The 18470-nt window shown below is 40.0% G+C and overlaps 1 protein-coding gene across 3 annotated transcripts in view; it reads right to left on the bottom strand.

Annotated features, from left to right (window-relative positions):
* Positions 1-18470, bottom strand: part of TRIM29 (tripartite motif containing 29) — a 67407-nt gene that overhangs the window by 40852 nt on the left and 8085 nt on the right. The window lies entirely within an intron of this gene.

Raw genomic sequence — 18470 nt, forward strand, 5'->3', positions numbered from 1 at the left:
CCAGCATTAGAAATGTTTGAGGCAAGTGGTGCTCATGTCCATTGGATATGGCTGGGACTTTTTTCTACGATGCCTTTGAGGCACAAGACAGGGCCACATTGTAAAGATCTTGAGAGTGGGGCCAAAGGTATTTAGGTAGGTGACTGTTACTCCGGAGTATGGGTGGAGATGTAAATACAACTTCGCTACCAGTAAAGCTTTACTTTAAAGGAAGTTGGCATTATATGTAGTGTGGGAGGAGCTGAGATCTTATTATGTGCTATACTCATCTATAGATTTAGGGTATGTCTCTGTTACAAACACATATTGAAAGATAGTTATGTGCTTATATGGGATACGCACATAATGTAAATACACATGCATGCATGGGACATAAATGGAACCTTTTTCACATTTCTGCCCTTACAAAATCCCTCAAAATAAGAATGTTATGTATTCCACTGCAAGGTTTTGCAACATCTGCAACATGAACACATTATTTTTAATCAAAAATGCTATAGAGTTTATTAAAAACAAGTAAAGGTCTCAATACTAAAACTTGAAGAATGCCAATTGCAACTTTAGATGATGCAGAGTATGAATCATTGATCACTTTTTGGATGTAAATTTTAAGCCAGTTTAAGTCCATTTGCACATTGAATTTTCTTTAAAGGCAGACTCTAGTTTACACATAGAGATGTCTTCAAACAAGTCCAAGAATGCAGAAACTTGGACAGAAGAGTAAAGGTAATATTTCTGGACTTTGCTAGTGTTTGACACAAACATAAATGCTAACTAACAAAGTACAAATATGCTCTGACCACACCCTCTCCACTTTCCACTGTCTGCATACTTTCTAGATTTATTTCAGTACATATTCCTTTCATAAATCAAATCTCCTTCTCTATTCTATCATATATTTGTTTGGATAGTTACTTATCAACCCCCAGTTAAAGCACCAAAATAAAGATAAATGTTTGTTGGTGATGAAGACCTTGATGTTTTTTGAATATTTTACATTGCTCTTACACCAAACAATTGGTAACTATCCAACCATTAAAGATTACTGTGTGTTAAAATTAATTAGAAACAATGGCTTAGAAATAATTGAGCTTATCTAATTAAGAATTCATGGGTGTAAGCCACTGCCCCAGGTGCTTTATTCACATTTATTTTGTCTAATTAATTCTGAACACTATCAAAGTCAAGTTAATGTAGAACATATGAAACAATGAAATATTGTCCTCATCCTTTATTTTATTACATCTGTCTGCAATAAATCTCAGTGTGGCTCTCACCTTACTTTATATTCTATAGTTACTTGTCCCTTAGATAACATCCCTACAATAAAGATAAAGTTACAGGTCAATAGTTTGTTGGTTAAGAACTTGATCCTTTTTTTTTTTTTTTTTTACATATAGCTACTAAATTAGGTTTTCACTATCCCCTAGCCAACTATCAAAGATTATGTTAAAATAATTAGAAACGATGGCTTAACAACAACTCAGCTTATTATACTGAGGACTTGTGGGCACAAGAGATATCAATTAATCTGTATATTTTCAAACTTTTAAATAAACTATATTCCCTTTAACTTGAGTCCCAGGTGCCATTGAAATGGTAAACAAGATCTCCTAAACCAGGGGTATTGAATTAAAATTCATAGAGGTCCGATCAGAAAATTTTTCTGCTAGCAGAGGTCCTAATTGCAAGTTTGTGCAATGACTCAGTCCCTTCACATCACAGCCCCCCTTTTTTATATCACAATTCCATTCTTACGTCAGTATCCTCTGCCCCGTTCACTTCACCCCCTACAGTGGTGTCCTCTGCCTTCCTTTATAGCATCCCCTTCCCACAGTAGTGTTCTCTGTCCCCCTTTCCAGCACAGCCCCCCGTGGTTCTGCCCCCCTTCACATTGCAGCCCTTGAAGCTCTGCCCCCATTCACATTACAGCCCCACAGCTCTGCCCCCCCAATTTACATTGCAGCCCCTTCAGCTCTGTCCCCCATTCACGTTACCCCACTGCAGCTCTACCCCCATTAATGTCCTCTCACAGCTCTGTCCTCATAATTTACATTACAGCCCCTGCAACTCTGCCTTCCATTCACATTACCGCCCCCATAGCTCTGTCCCCCCAATTTACATTGCAGCTCCGGCAGCTCTGCCCCCCTATTCACATTAAAGCCCCCACAGCTCTGCTCCCCAATTTGCATTGCAGCCTCTTTATTGCTGCCCCCCCATTCACATTAAAGCCCCTGCAGCCCCCCCATTCACATTACATCCCCTGCAGCTCTGCCCACCCCCCATTCACATTAGAGCCCCTGCAGTTCTGTCTCCCCCCATTCACATTACAGCCCCTGCAGCCCTGTCCCCCCAATTCACATTACAGCCCCTGCAGCTCTGTCCCTCCCTACAACCCCTGTAGCTTGGCCCCACCATTCACATTACAGCCCCTATAGCTCTGTCCCCTCCCCTGATTCACAATGCAGCCCCTGCAGCTCTGTTCCTTCACTCTCCACCTTAGTGGGGCATTGAGCAAAGAGCGAGAGCAAAGACAGCTCTAGACGGAGGGCATAATCAGCAGCTGCTGGAGTTAACTTTTCAAGATACAAATAAAGAGTATTCCTTCGCTACTATATATGGGGAAAGGAGAGGGAGAATGAAACACTAGGAGAAGCCGCCTACACCAAGTGGGTTACAACCTGACCCTATATATAAGAGAAATGATTAAAAGTGTGGTGTTGCGCTAATCCTTAAAGCATATAAAAATATGTGGGAAATTCAATAAATAAATCGTGTAAGTGTATCACACTTATAATAATGGTTCTAGCGTATTAATAAACAAATACGTGATTTACCAACATAGGCAACCTGGTGCAAAACTATTCATAAATAAAAAAAAATGACAAATGCAATAAAATCAAATAACAATACCTGGCTGAAAAATTAATACTAATAGATGTACACAGTGCGGCTGGGCATATTGCAAACAGACAAAAATGAAAAGTGACTGGTGCTCATGAACACACTGCAAGTGACATTTTAACTGGAACCTTGTGATATTCAACAAATAAAGTCCACAAATCAACGTGCAAAAAAGGGTGATCCACTGGGGGTTAATAAAGTCCAAAAAGTGTATATACACAGTGATCCACTTGGAATTAATTAAAGTGACTGATAACAATTATGATGTGTATCCTTTCTTCATGCAACACAGCACGCAGTGGTGGGCAGTGGCCCCTTACCTGAAGGTAATGGGGTACTCGCTTTAGCCAATATTGGGCATGGCGGCCCTTAGCTAGCAAGACCACAGCATCAACCAGTCGTGGGAACGATACTAATTAGATCCTATCCTGGCTTATCTCCTCTGGGGACATCTGTCTCTCAAGTAGTATCCCGGGGTCACCAAGATAAAGACATCAGAAAGAAAATCCCACAATGGTGTAGTATCGTTTGGCAAACAGTAAGTTTTATTAAAACTTATCAAAGTACTCACATAAAAACAATAGCAATGCGCGAAGATCCGACGAGCGGCGAGCTCTTACCGCTAATCACCATAGAGTGCCTGTCCCGTCCCTACGTGTGACGTCACGACCCACGTGACTTCATCAGGGTATTTAATTAATTCCAAGTGGATCACTGTGTATACACACTTTTTGGACTTTATTAACCCTCAGTGGATCACCCTTTTTTGCACGTTGATTTGTGGACTTTATTTGTTGAATATCACAAGGTTCCAGTTAAACTGTCACTTGTAGTGTGTTCATGAGCACCAGTCACTTTTCATTTTTTTCTGTTTGCAATATGCCTGGCCGCACTGTGTACACCTATTAGTATTCATTTTTCAGCCAGGTATCGTTATTTGATTTTATTGCATTTGCCTTTTTTATTTTATTTCTGAATAGTTTTGCACCAGGTTGCCTATGTTGGTAAATCACGGATTTGTTTATTAATACGCTAGAACCATTATTATAAGTGTCATACACTTACACGATTTATTTATTGAATTTCCCACATATTTTTATATGCTTTAAGGATTAGCGCAACACCACACTTTTAATCATAACTTTTCAAGTTAACCACCAGGTATTTGGTTGCTGGGACCGCCCTGCATCCTAACAACAAATCACTGGCTGGTTAACTTCAAAAGTTAACTCCGGCAGCTCCTGCACCCACCCTCCATTCAAAGCAGCTGTGCCTCCCGGTCATCTAGACCACCTCTCCGCTCTGCTGTGATACTTACAGCAGTGACAATTTCAGCTTTACCTTTCCAGTATATATAGTTACATAGTTAGCCAGGTTGAAAAAACACATTAGTCCATCTCGTTCAGCCAATAAAAAAACACACAAATAGAAAACCTCCATATACACAATCCTATACTCATAGTTGATCCAGAGAAAGGTAAATAACCCCAATAAAATATGATCCAATTCACTCCAATGGGGGAAAAAAATCCTTCCTGATCCCCCATGAGGCAATAGGATATTTCTTGGATCAACTATCCTAGGTCTGAGATGGCCAGAAGTAGTTGTTGAGGAAATCTATTCCCCATTTTTACAGCTCTTACTATGAAAAACCCTTTCCGTATATGAAGGGTAAATCTATTTTCCTCCAGACATAAAAAATGTCCCCTTATCCTCTGTAATGACCTGAAAGTGAGTAACACTACACTAAGTTCACTATATGGACCCCTTATATATTTGTACATGTTGATCATATCCCCCTTAATCTCTTCTCAAGAGTGAATAAATTCAGTTCCTCTAATCTTTCCTCATAGCTGAGCTCCTCCATGCCTCTTATCAGTTTGGTTGCTCTTCTCTGCACTTTCTCCAGTTCCCCCGATATCCTTTTTCTAAACTAGTGCCTAAAACTGAACTGCATATGAGATAATGTCTTACTAATGATTTGTAAAGGGGTAAAATGATATCTGTATCCCTGGAGTCTATACCTCTTGCAATACAAGAAAGTATTTTGTTAGCCTTATAAACTGCAGCTTGGCCGTGCATGCTATCATTAAAGTATATGTAAACCCTCACTTTCTTAAAACAACACATTCAATTTAAAATAGGAATACAAGGAAAAAAACATTGTGTATACATTGAAAAAACATTACAAACACAGTCTTCCCCTTTTATATAAGTGATCACATAACCTCTGTTCTCAGCTGCATAAGGATCTTAGAGAGCTGGGGGAGAAGCATTAGCACACTGGTCTTCCCAGTGAATGGCTGTACAGTAGAGGCATGTCAGCACAAGTCTGATCATTGGTGGAGAGCAGGCTGAGTTCTTAGCACAGCTAGGGAATGGACCACACTGTGCTCTCCTGCCTAGTGTGGTCAGTTTTAATAGAAAAGAAGAGGGGCTGGCAGGATCACCAGGTATTTCACACAAAGGAAGCAATGCAAAGAGAACAGGAGACTTCCTCATATAAGTACATGGTACAGCAGGCACATATCAGGAATACAAAAATCTCGATTGACAATTTCTTTAAAGCGGTTTTATGCCCAAAAAATAAAAAATAAACCTGTAAGGCACTGCATACTAGCTCATTATGAAATACTTACCTTAGAACGAAGCTCCCACAGGGCTGCCCGGTCACCGCTGAGGGAGCTGACATGTTTCCTCTGCGTTTCTTCTGGGTTTGCGGCTCCGGCGCTGTGAGGTCACTCCTGCACGTGCACGCGGGAGCCCTCCATTCTGGCAAGTTCTGGCACGATACGCCGGACCTTCACTGCGCATGTGCCGCTGATGTTAGCGGCTGCATGTAAGGTGAATATCTCCTAAACCGTACAGGTTTAGGAGATATTCATTTTCCCTACAGGTAAGCCTTATTATAGTGCTAATACATGTGTTAAAATTGCCAAAATAAATCTTCAAATTGGTGATGTTCCTTGAAAAAGTCACGTTTCAGTGATGTAATGCATGGGAGGAGCTTAGGATGTTCAGTGCTGCAATACACCTGAAGGTTAACAGCAGCTGTTTCTCTATGGGAAACCTCGTCCACAGCGGCTGACTGCAATCTGCACATTTGAATGCTTCTAGTAGACCGGGAGTTTGTGAGTGTATCTCTTGTCCCTGTTTTGCTTATGTACTATCTAATAAGTTCACTGCACAATGATCTATTTTTTCTTTGCTTGCTTTGCATAAAATCTTTATCCTGAGAGCCGAATCACCAGCAGTATTATGGCTTAAGTGGGATGCAAGAAAAACTAAATATCCTGATACAAACGATCTAACCCAGTGAGTCAATGAATCTGGATTAAGGGAAGGAACTGTTTAATTATTTTTACTTTCCCCCACTATTTATCTCTGCCTGGACATTGTACTCAGAGTGTTATTATTATTATTTTATTTATATTCACCGTCACATCACCAATTTGAAGATTTATTTTGGCAATTTTAACACATGTATTAGCACCATAATTATTTATTTATTTTATTCACATGTATGCATTTTTTATTCCTGGATTTAAGTTTAGTCGCAGCAGCATATTGTGCACTATTTATTTAAAGCGCATCAATTTTATATTTAGTACTATTTGTTTGGTTATCTGATCACCCTATATTGATAGCAGCTTTAATTTACTGATTTTTTCATAGCACTAACTATATTGGTATATATATTTTTTTAAGCACAATTTATTTATATCACACATATCTATCTACATCAGCGCTTGGTTTTTATTCATTTTTTTAAGCCTTATTATAGGTTTACCTGTAGGTAAAAATGACCAAGCGGACAATACAAATGCTTTAAAGTGTTTGTTACACCAAAACTCCTTATTCCTGATATGTGTCTGCTGTACCATGAACTTGTATGAGAATGTATCCTGTTCTCTTTGTATTGCTTCCTTTGTGAGAAATCCTGGGTGTTCCTACCAGTGCTTACCTATTAAAAACTGACCACACTATGTATGAGAGGGCACTGTGGTCGGCTCTCTAGATCTGCTGGGAAGTCAGTGTACTCTCCTCCAATGATCAGACTTGTCCTCTGCACAGCCATTTACTGGGAAGCTCAGTGTACTGCTGCTTCTCCTCCCCCAGCTCTTATGCAGCTGAGAACAGAGGGAATGTGATCACTTATAAAAACAGGGAAAAAAGGTATTTATAATGTCTTTTTATATCTATACAAAATTTATATTTTAAACTGAATGGGTTGGTTTACAAGGTGATTGTTTACAAGGCTAGCCATACATTATACAATTTTCTTCTACAATTTTCCTTTAGATTTACCAAAATCATATAATATGAGGTCAACCCTGAACATTTTCAATTTGTATGCAATCCGGCAGGCCCTTGCACTACATTGTTGAAGTTAAATCTAAAGGAAATTGAATGAGAAAATTGTATAATGTATGGCCAGCTTAAGTCTATGATCTACCAGAACACCCAGATCCTTCTCCACCATTGACTCTTATTCTACATATTTCAAAGGTTTTTCACGTTTCATACTATGCAAAGAGTATGAGTTACTGTCCATCAAGTCTGTCCTAAGCATTCCAGCTCTCCTAATTTTTGTCATATATTAGCCTTGAAGTATCGATCTGCATGTTTAATTGGTCTGAAGTACATGACAAGGATAAGCGTTTCTCCTGCCAAGTGCAAAATCCAGTGAAGGATTTATTTAATGTTAGTTATTACTTCTTAATAGCAATGCTGATTGAAACGGTAATAGAATGCATATCAAGCCATTTATAAGGACAGGTCAGGACAGTAAGTGGAGCACAAACTATTGTAGCAATTTTTTCTTTGTTTCTGTCGAGAACAAGCTTCAAAAGGGTCCAGATTCTAGAATGATTTATTCTCACTTCTCCTTATGTGTCTTAGCTTTGCATAAACAAGCCATTTATTGAATTCATCCTTGGAAAAAAATCAATGGAAACTTTTCTTTGTGAGCAAATGATACAATAGACTTTTCTTGATAGAGGCACAAAGTAATACAATGTACTAAACAAGAATTGAAATATTCTGGACGGCAAATCTTTAATGGAGTTTAAGTCCATTGGTAAGAATATGTGAAATGTGATGATTTTGAAAACATAATCTGATGCGGAAAAGGTTATACACCATCCTCCCGTGATATAGCTAAGTATCCTTGCGTTATCTGGGCAATGTAATGTTATAATTAAAGCATTCATCTTAACAAATACATTTAAAGGACCAGTCCACCAAAACTGGGAACGTACAGACAGATAAACCTCTTTCCCTCTGGAAGCTTTGCCTTCCTTTCGTGACAAGGCCACTTTATGCTCTACGGCACTGCGTTACTTTAACCACTTCAGCCCCGGAAGGATTTACCCCCTTCCTGACCACAGCACTTTTTGCGATTCCGCACTGCGTCGTTTTAACTGACAATTGCGCGGTCGTGCGATGTTGTACACAAACAAAATTGATGTCCTTTTTTAACCCACAAATAGAGCTTTCTTTTGGTGGTATTTGATCATCTCTGCGATTTTTATTTTTTTCGCTATAAACAAAATGAGAGCATCAATTTTGAAAAAAAAACTTTTTTTTTTTACTTTTTGCTATAATAAATATCCCCCAAAAATATATAAAAAAACATTTTTTTTTCCTCAGTTTAGGTCAATATGTATTCTTCTACATATTTTTGGTAAAAAAAATAGCAATAAGCGTATATTGATGGGTTTGCGCAAAAGTTATAGCGTCTACAAAAAAGGGGATCATTTTATGGCATTTTTATTTTTTATTTTTTTATTTTTTTTTTTTAGTAATGACGGCGATCTGCGATTTTTATCGGGACTACGACATTATGGCGGACACATCTGAAATTTTTGACACTATTTTGGGACCATTGTCATTTATACAGCGATCAGTGCTATAAAAATGCACTGATTACTGTGTAAACGACACTGGCAGGGAAGAGGTTAACCACTAGACGGCAATGAAGAGGTTACGTGTGTCCTAGTGAGTGACACTCTCTAGGACACACTTGGGGGGGAGGGGCTACAACTCACATGACAGCGATCACTGCTCTCTATGACAGAGAGCAGTGATCTCTGTCCTGTCACTAGGCAGAACGGGGAAATGCTTTGTTTACAAAAGCATCTCCCCGTTCTACCTTTCCACGACACGATCACGGGCACCCGGTGGACATTGCGGTCACGGTCATGGAGAACGCGGTGGGCGCAGCGCCGCTTCTTAAAGGGGACATACCTGTATGCCCTTTTGCCCACCAGCGCCATTCTGCCGACGTATATCGGCGTGCGCCGGTCGGGAAGCGGTTAACTGACAATTGCACGGTCGTACGGCACTGTACCCAAACATTTTTTCTCATAAATAGAGCTTTCTTTTGATAACCTATTTGATCACCTCTGTGGTTTTTTATTCTTTTTTTTTTGTGCTATAAACAAAAAAAGCTGACAATTGTGAAAAAAACAAAAACATTTTTTACATTCTGCTATAAAACATATTCAATAAAAATTCTAATTTCTTCATAAATGTAGGCCAATATGTATTTTGCTACATGTTTTTGGTAAAATAAATCCCAATAAGCATATATTGATTGGTTTACGCAAACGTTATAGTGTCTATGTTTACAAACTATGGGATATACTTACGGAAATTCTTTTTTTTTTTAATACTAGTAATGGTGGCAATGAGCGACTTATAGCGGGACTGCAATATTGTGGCGGACTATCAAACACTAACTGACACTTTTGACACTTTGCAGGAACCAGTGACACTAATACAGTGATCAGTGCTAAAAATATGCACTGTCACTGTAACAATGACACTGGCTGGGAAGGGGTTAAACATCTAGGGTGAAATGGGTGAAATGCCGAAAAAATGTGTGTACAAACATGCATAAAAAAAAAACTCCCCAAAACCCTTGAAGAATCTCAAGCTGTGAGCCTGGGGGGGGATTTAACTTACTTTGGAGAGATATCTTCTTCCTTCTTGTTGTCTAGAGGAAGGGAAATCTATTGAATGGGACACAGCTGGCAAAAGGTCCCAACTCTTGCCAAAATGAGCAACAAAAAATAGTTTGAGTTTTAGATACTGTATAACTACTTCAGATCCGTTCAGGTCTGCCCTATTTTACTACTACTGGGTGGCACCTGTGTACTGGATCACGTACAGTATATATAGATTATCGGGCTCTTCCAGGTAGGGGGCGCGCATGCGTGCCACCGGCAGCTTGCTTCTGCTGTGATCACATGCAGCGGAAGCCCAGCGGTGGATACCACAGACTCAATGTCCACGGGCACCTGCCGATATACGAGCGGAGTGGCAGAATGGTGGTCTGCCTATGTAAACAAGGCAGATCATCGTTCTGATAGGATCGAAGGCATGAATCCTGTGTCTCTGCAAAGCAGGGACTAGGATCCATGTCTTCCCCTAGTAAAAGCACCTCCCACCGTTTAGTAAAACACAGGCTAGGCACACAGTTAACCCGTTGATTGCCCCTGATGTTAACCCCTTCCCAACCAGTGTCATTAGTACAGTGACAGTGCATATTTTTCAGCACTGATCACTGTATTAGTGTTACTGGTCCCCAAAAAGTGTAATTTAGTGTCAGAAAGTCCACCTCAATATCGCAGTCCCGCTAAAAGTCACGTTTACCACCTTTACTAGTAAAATAAATAAATAAAAATAACCCATAGTTTGTAGGCGCGATAACTTTTGTGCAAACCAATCAATATACACTTCTTGGGAATTTTTTTACCAAAAATATTTAGCAGAGTAGAGTACATAAAGACCTAACTTTAGGAAGAAATTATTTATTCATTTTTTTAAAGCAGAAAGTAAAAAATATTGGGGTTTTTTTTTGTTTGTTTTTGTTTATAGCGCAAAAATTATAAAAAAAACACAGAGGTGATCAAATACCACCAAAAGTAAGCTCTATTTGTAGGAAAAAACAATGTAAATTTTATTTGGGTACAGCGTCGCATGATCACGCAAATGTCAGTTAAAGTAACGCAGTGCCGTATCGCAAAAAAATGGCCTGGTCATGAAGGGAGGTAAATCTTCCGGAGGTCAAGTGGATAATTTATCTACAAGCCTTCTGATCGGATAAAGTTCACGTTCAGGAGACAGCGTGAGATAAGGCAGCTGGTGAAACAGGAATCAGGCTTCAGGTGACCTGTCCAATCAAAACCCAGGGCCAAGAGTCATCCTTTGTAGCCAGTTAGGCTGAATGAATACGATATAAACATATATTTGGTAGCTCCACACAAATAATATTCACATTCTTTGAAAGCATGTAAGCATGTTTGACAGAGAACGCAAATGTTAAGTTCTTTGACATGTTTGATGGGGCTAATTACAGAATCCAACACTTTCTTCATATAGTGACATACTTTTCAAAATACCAGAAATACACAAAATAACACAGTACTGAAAACATGTATACAGTATAAGTAATTCAAAATGATTTCTTTTCAGTCGTACTTATTTAGTGGCCCATCCTAAAGCACATTCCTTGTATGTCATAGTTTATAAAGTATCACTATATTATTCTATAAACATTAATAAATAATAAAGATGACATTTTTAAAGTAAGGTATGATGAAACTCAGAAAGAATGTAGAAATCTATGACAAATCTGTGACAATTTGTAAATGAATAGGCCAAGCAGTATACCAATAAAAAGGTAAAACATAAGGCTTGTATACCTTTACTGCTTGTTAATGTTGTTTACATACTGTATATGATTGACTTTTCTCTATATGAACTGAGTTTGTGTTTGATCTGCCCAGATTGTTCACTCAAAACTTTTTTTTTTTCCTTTTTGTTTTCTTTTTATCAGCCTGCCAATTTCCTTTGTAAATTTTATAACTCACACTAAGGCCTACTTTACACTTGCAGTAGGTGGTGGTAAAAATGCTTGGTTGAGCCATGTTTATATTTACAAAGGCAGCAGAGGGGAGAGAATTCATGCTGCTACCACAATGCTTTGCATGGCAGTGCAGAAAAAATTATCCCCTCTGTCAGTGGGCAGTACCGCCTGCTGAATTTAACTGAATGGGAGTGCCCCGCAACCACAAGCAATGCACATGGTTGCAGTGTGCTGGTGCAAGATCTTAGAGGTTAAAACAGGTGATAAGGCGATATAGGGCTTGATTTACTAAAGGGAAATGGACTGTGCACTCTGCAATTGCAGTTGCTCCAGAGCTTAGTAAAAGAGGTAAAGCTTCACTTTGCAAAAAGTACCCAATCACGTGCAAGGAAAATGAAAAAAAACAGCCTTTTTGCTTGCACATGATTGGATGACAAAAGTCAGCAGAGTTCCCCCTCATTTACTAAGCTCTGGAACAACTGCCCTTGCAAAGTGCACAGTCTATTTGCCCTTAGTAAATCAACCTCACAATGCCTTCCCACCACCTGTCAAATTGCTTCTGAAGAGTGATCCAACGCAGATCTCACTTCGGGAGAAAATAAATTGTAAACAAGTTCTATTCCTCCTACAGATCTTTCCCTAGGTATGAGATATTTTTCATAGATTTTGCAGACAAAAGAAGCTGAAGGATAACTGGGACAGGAAAGGCAAAGTAAGCGGTTAGGGTATTACTAGAACAGAAGCATGAAAATATATGTTGGAAGCTTCTCAGTACTGTCATTCAAAAAAGTCAAATGGAGATCTGTATTATGTTGGCAAGATGTCTAGTTTTCGGGAACAGTATATATAAAACCCTGTACATGGTGGTTATGTTAAATATTGAAGCAAATTGGACGTTTTATATGAAAGTATTACATAATGCTGGAAAAATACTAAACACATCTGGAGGATGTGAATGTCTTAATGCTTGACTGCATCTGTGCTAATATCAGAATTCATTAAATTTCCTGTTATCCACTACAGCTTCAGTACAATCCAAATATCATCTCACAGGTTCACTGGGAGTGTACTTCCTGAGATCAGTGCTTGTTACTTTACATGTCTTTACTTGATATATCATCTATCGCAATTAAACATCATAGGCAGGCTTAAATCAGATCGGCTGCTGTGTGAAATATTTTTGCACTGGTATTTTTTACATTAGGCTTTCTGTATGCTGGACACAGCATGAGTGTGTTGGGTAACAGATTGTCTCTAACACATACAGAAATTCCCAGATTACCACATACTGATAAATAAACATTGGGATGGACTGCAGTTCAGAAATATCAGGATTAAATACTGTAGTACTAAACAGGTAGGCTGTATTCCCTGTAACCATTGGTACCTAGTCAGCCATTAAAGATTACTGTATATTAAAAATGATTAGAAACAAGGACTTAGAAATAACTGAGCTTATCTTTTTGAGGTTTCATGGGCGTAAGCCATTTGCCCCAGGTAGGGCCGGTTCGCTAGGTGAACTAGGCAGCCGCCTAGGGCGAGCAGCCACGGCCGCTGACTTCCCCTCTAGCATGGCTGGGGAACACAAGGGGCTGAAGAATGTCTGGCAGGCACAGCTAGGGAGGCAGAGGGCAGTGGGGAGGGGATACTGGGGAGCCGGACAAGGCAGGCACAGCTAGGGGGGTGGAGGAGGACAGTAGGAAGGGGACACTGGGGAGTCAGACGAAGCGGGCACAGCTGGGGAGGCAGACAGTGGGGAGGGGACACTAGGGAGCCGGACGAGGCTGGCACCATCAGGTCTCTGGACATAGGTGAAACTATTCTGCCTTGTGAGTCTGCTCTGATCCTATTCCCTGTTTTAGTCACCCATGCCCTAGGCAAGACTAGCACCACCACCCGCTGTGCAGGCCCCTTTGTGGGGGGGGGGGGTAGTCTTGCCAGGTGCTTTATTCATATTTATTTTGTCTAATTAATTCTGAACAGTATCAAAGTTAAGCCAAAGTAAAACATATAAAACAGTGAAATACTGTCCGAGTATTATATATGTTATATATCAGCACCACCATTTTGCTTTGTTTACCCAAAGCTGTCTTCTCTTTCTCATTTATAATGAACAGTGGCTTTTTAGGGGCCTATATACTCAGATATTCTATTGTTTTTGCTATTGATATAGGTAAAGCATTTTTTGGGGATCTATCTCACTCTATTTAGCAACCTTACTTACATTCTGAATTTCTGCCCCTCTCATTCCTACAGTATTTACATTTCTTGCTTTATGTTTTGTAGCTCTCGAATGTTGAAAGCATTCGTCCACATTTATATTTTTAAATGTCCTTTCCTTATTTTAATTTACCTTAACAAGGTAAATAATCCACATGGGTTTTAAAGTTATAGTTATATGCAACATGTGCAGCCCTTTTCCTTACATTCTCACTAATATTTATGTCATTGTAAAATATTCCAATAGTAAATTTATAAAAATGTGCTCGCATGTGTAATTCCACTCATAATTCCTCAGTGCCGATAAAATCTCCATTCATAAGGTCATCTTTCAAAATACATTTGTAGATCACTCCTAGCACATTATACAATCAGGTATATTCTGGAAAAAACCTGTGTTGTACTTTTCCCTTACAATACGTCTAGCAAGCCCCCTTTATACATTTTTTAATGTTTATTAATAACTAACAATAGTGTGCCCATTCCAGAATGGGAAAGGTGGGTGATATAGCACAGAATGCTAAAAAGTGGGAAGTAAATGCAGAAGAGGTGTGTGGAGGGTATGACAAGGGGCAGTATGTGCAGGAGAGGAGTGTGGAAGATATGACAGAGGGCAGTATGTGCAGGAGAGGAGTGTGGAGGGTATGACACAGGGCAGTATGTGCAGGAGAGAAGTGTGGAGAGTATGACAAGGGCAGTATGTGCAGGAGAGGAGTGTAGAGGGTATGACAGAGGGCAGTATGTGCAGGAGAGGAGTGTGGAGGGTATGACACAGGGCAGTATGTGCAGGAGAGAAGTGTGGAGAGTATGACAAGGGCAGTATGTGCAGGAGAGGAGTGTGGAGGGTATGACAGAGGGCAGTATGTGCAGGAGAGGAGTGTGGAGGGTGTGACAAGGGCATTATGTACAAGAGAGGAGTGTGGAGGGTATGACAGAGGGCAGTATGTGCAGGAGAAGAATGTGGAGGGTATGACAGTGGGCAGAATGTGCAGGAGAGGAGTGTGGAGGTTATGACAGCGGGCAGTATGTGCAGGAGAGGAGTGTGGTGGGTATGACAGTGGGCAGTATGTGCAGGAGAGTAGTACAGAGGGTATGACAATGGACATTATGTGCAGGGAGGAGTGTGGAGGGTATGACAGCTGGCATTATGTACAGGAGAGGAGTGTGGAGGGTATGACAGCGGGCAATGTGTGCAGGAGAGGAGTGTGGAGGGTATGACAGTGGGCAGTATGTGCAGGAGAGAAGTGTGGAGGGTATGACAGAGGACGTATGTGCAGGAGAGGAGTACAGAGGGTATAACAAGGGACATTATATGCAGAAGAGGAGTGTGGAGGTTATGACAAGGGACATTATATGCAGGAGAGGAGTGTGGAAGGTATGTCAGAATGCAGTATGTGCGGGTGAGGACTGTGACGGGTATGTCAGAGGAAAGAATGTCCAAAAGAGAAGTATGGAATTTATGCCAGAGGGCAATATGTGTAGTAGACGAAATGGTGTGGTTACTGATCTTTCCATAATTGTTAACAATCACTGCAAATGTGAATAGCAAAGGTGGAGAAGTATGCCCCACAATGCATGTTGTACCCAATTGCAGTACTGGGTAACTATGGAGCAGCAGCATTAGATCTCAGCTCTCCTCTAGGTTTTACAGAGGAAGAATAGAGGTCAAAATCAGTGTCCAGAAAATGGAGAGGACACTGAAACAGGGGTGTGTGTCTGTAGAATTAAGTACAATGAATGTTGAAAAAGAAATACCAAAATGTAGTTGTTATAGGAGACTGTGTAAGGGAAACCAGGAATAATGGAAGCAGTACTGGGGACATGGGATATGGAGCAGCACTTTGTTATTGAGGATTGTTTAAAGTGATTGTAAACAATCACCTTGTAAAACAACTCATAAGGTTTAAAATAGAAGTGAAAGGCAGAACATTTTTGCATAGATGTAAAAAAAAAAACATTTTGAATACTTTTTTACCCTTTTTTTATATATGATCACATACCCTCAGTTCTCAGCTGCATAAGAGCTTGGGGAGGAGAAGCAGCAGCACACTAAGCTTGTCAGTGACATGCTGTGCAGTGGGGGGGGGGGCGGTGTCAGGACAAGTCTGATCATTGAAGGAGAGTACACTGAGTTCCCAGCACAGTTAGAGAACTGATCATGGTGTGCTTTCCTGCTTAGTGTGGTCAGTTTTTAATAGGAAAGCAGAGGACTAGCAGGAACACCAGGGATCTCACATAAAGGAAGCAATACAAAGAGAACAGAATCATTCTTTCTCCTACAAGTACATGGTACAGCAGGTACATACTGTATCACGAATATGAAGTGTTGGGGTAACAAACGATTGAAGCAGCAATAAGGCAACGGAGTTGAGATTCCTACTAGACCAGAGTCATTTAAAATGGAACTTTGGTGTAGTGCACAGAAATATCTGACTGATTATTGTAAATAAACTAGAGGGTGTTGAGGAGGTAATGTACATGTTCTGTATGTAGGGTTTTTTTAAACATGTACTGGGGACTGGCTGCTAAGGTATAAATGCACGTCAGGGGCCATGTTACTGCTGGTATAGATACTAAGGAGTAATATGCATGTGATAGATGCAGGTTATAGGGAAACGATCAATGTGTGCCCTAACACACTCATAGGGGTTGATTTACTAAAGGCAAATAGACTGTGGGGGTTATTTACGGAAGGCAAATCCACTTTGCACTGCAAGTGCACTTGAAAGTGCAGTCGCTCTAAATCTAAGGGGTAGATCTGAAATGAGGGGAAGCTCTGCTGATGTTATCATCCAATCACGTGCAAGCTAAAATACTGTTTTTTATTTTCCTTGCATGTCCCCCTCAGCTCTACAGCGACTTTACTTCCAAGTGCACTTTCAGTGCAAAGTAGATTTTCCTTTAGTAAATAATCCCCTGTGTACTTTGCAAAGTGCATTTGCACTATGCAAGTGCAGTTGCTCCAGAGCTTTGTAAATGGGCAGAAGCTATGCTGACTTTCATTATCCAATTGCATGTAAGCAAAGATGCAGTTTTTTCTATTTTCCTTGCACGTGGTTGGTTATTCTCTGCAAAGTAAAGCCTTACCTCATTTACGAAGCTTGCAGAGTGCGACTGCACTTTGCAAAGTGCATAGTGTTTCTGTCTTTAGTAAATCAACCCCATAAACACAATTGTAGATTATACACTGAAAAGTAATACATATTTTCTTCTGCAGAGGTGGGAGGGGCTTTTGATACTATTACAAGAGTGTCTCCTCCTCGCTCACCAACTGTGCATGCAAAGTGTTCAAAATTGCAAATATAGTAAAACCTTGGATTGCGAGCATAATTTGTTCCTGAAACATGCTTGCAATCCAAAGCACTTGTATTCCCCTGGGGAATACAAAGCGAATTTCCCCATAATAAATAATGGAAACTCAAATAATTCGTTCCACAACCATTTATTCATAAGTACTTCAGTTTATAGTCCAGATAAAAAGATTATAGCAATGTGACCAGGTTGTGTAATCATAAAATGTCCATTAACAAATTGCAGCCTTCACAAGGGGATTAGAAACAAAATCCAGCAGGAGCTACAGAGTATAAAAGAGAAGAGAGGCGCCTCTAAATGTAGCAATATGTTGCTAAATGTTGTACCTTCATTAAATGTAACCATATTGCTACACTTAGAGGCGCCTCTCTTCTCTTTTATACTCAGTTGTGACAAGACGCTACTTGTATATCAAGACATCGCTTGTATATCAAGTCAAAATTTATTTTAAAAATTTGCTTGTCTTGCAAAATGCTCTCAAACCAAGTTACTCTTAAATCAAGGTTTTACTGTATGTGCCTCTCCCTGTTGCAGCTGTGACATTGATATGTGTTTCCATATCAACTGATCTAATTCAGGAATAAAGTGCAGTGTAATCTACTAGGAAAATGTAAAAAACAACATTTTTGCATGCACATGATTGGATGATGGAAGTTAGCAGAGCTTTTGCTCATTTACTAAGCTCTTGAGCAATTGCTCTTGCAGAGTGCAACTGAACTTTGCAAAGTGCACAGTCTCTTTGCCTTTAGTAAATCAACCCCTATGCCTCTTCTGCAAGAAAACAAACTTTCCTGTCTGTTAACAATCTTCTTGGTGCCACAATAATTGAATGCAACCAATCAAGACAGCCAAAGACCCCGCTTCCAGAAGAAGCTGAGGAGAAAATGTTTAGCAGTTCTGTTTTAAGTGCAGATTTACTTAAGGAGTAAGGTCTCATTCACATGGGGCATACCACAGCGTACACCCATGTGAGGGCCGTGTTTACCTGCATGAGGATGCATGGGTAATCCATGCATTCCCATGTAGGCAGTCTCATTGATGTCAATTGGGATGCAGTATCTATACAGACACAGCCACTGCTCCCAATTTGATGTTAGTGCAGATGCAGGGCCCCGGACGCACACCGCTGAACCCATGCACCCGCACAGATATCTAATTG

The sequence above is a fragment of the Aquarana catesbeiana genome, linkage group LG10, assembly GCF_042186555.1.
Source record: "Aquarana catesbeiana isolate 2022-GZ linkage group LG10, ASM4218655v1, whole genome shotgun sequence".
Taxonomy (NCBI): domain Eukaryota; kingdom Metazoa; phylum Chordata; class Amphibia; order Anura; family Ranidae; genus Aquarana; species Aquarana catesbeiana.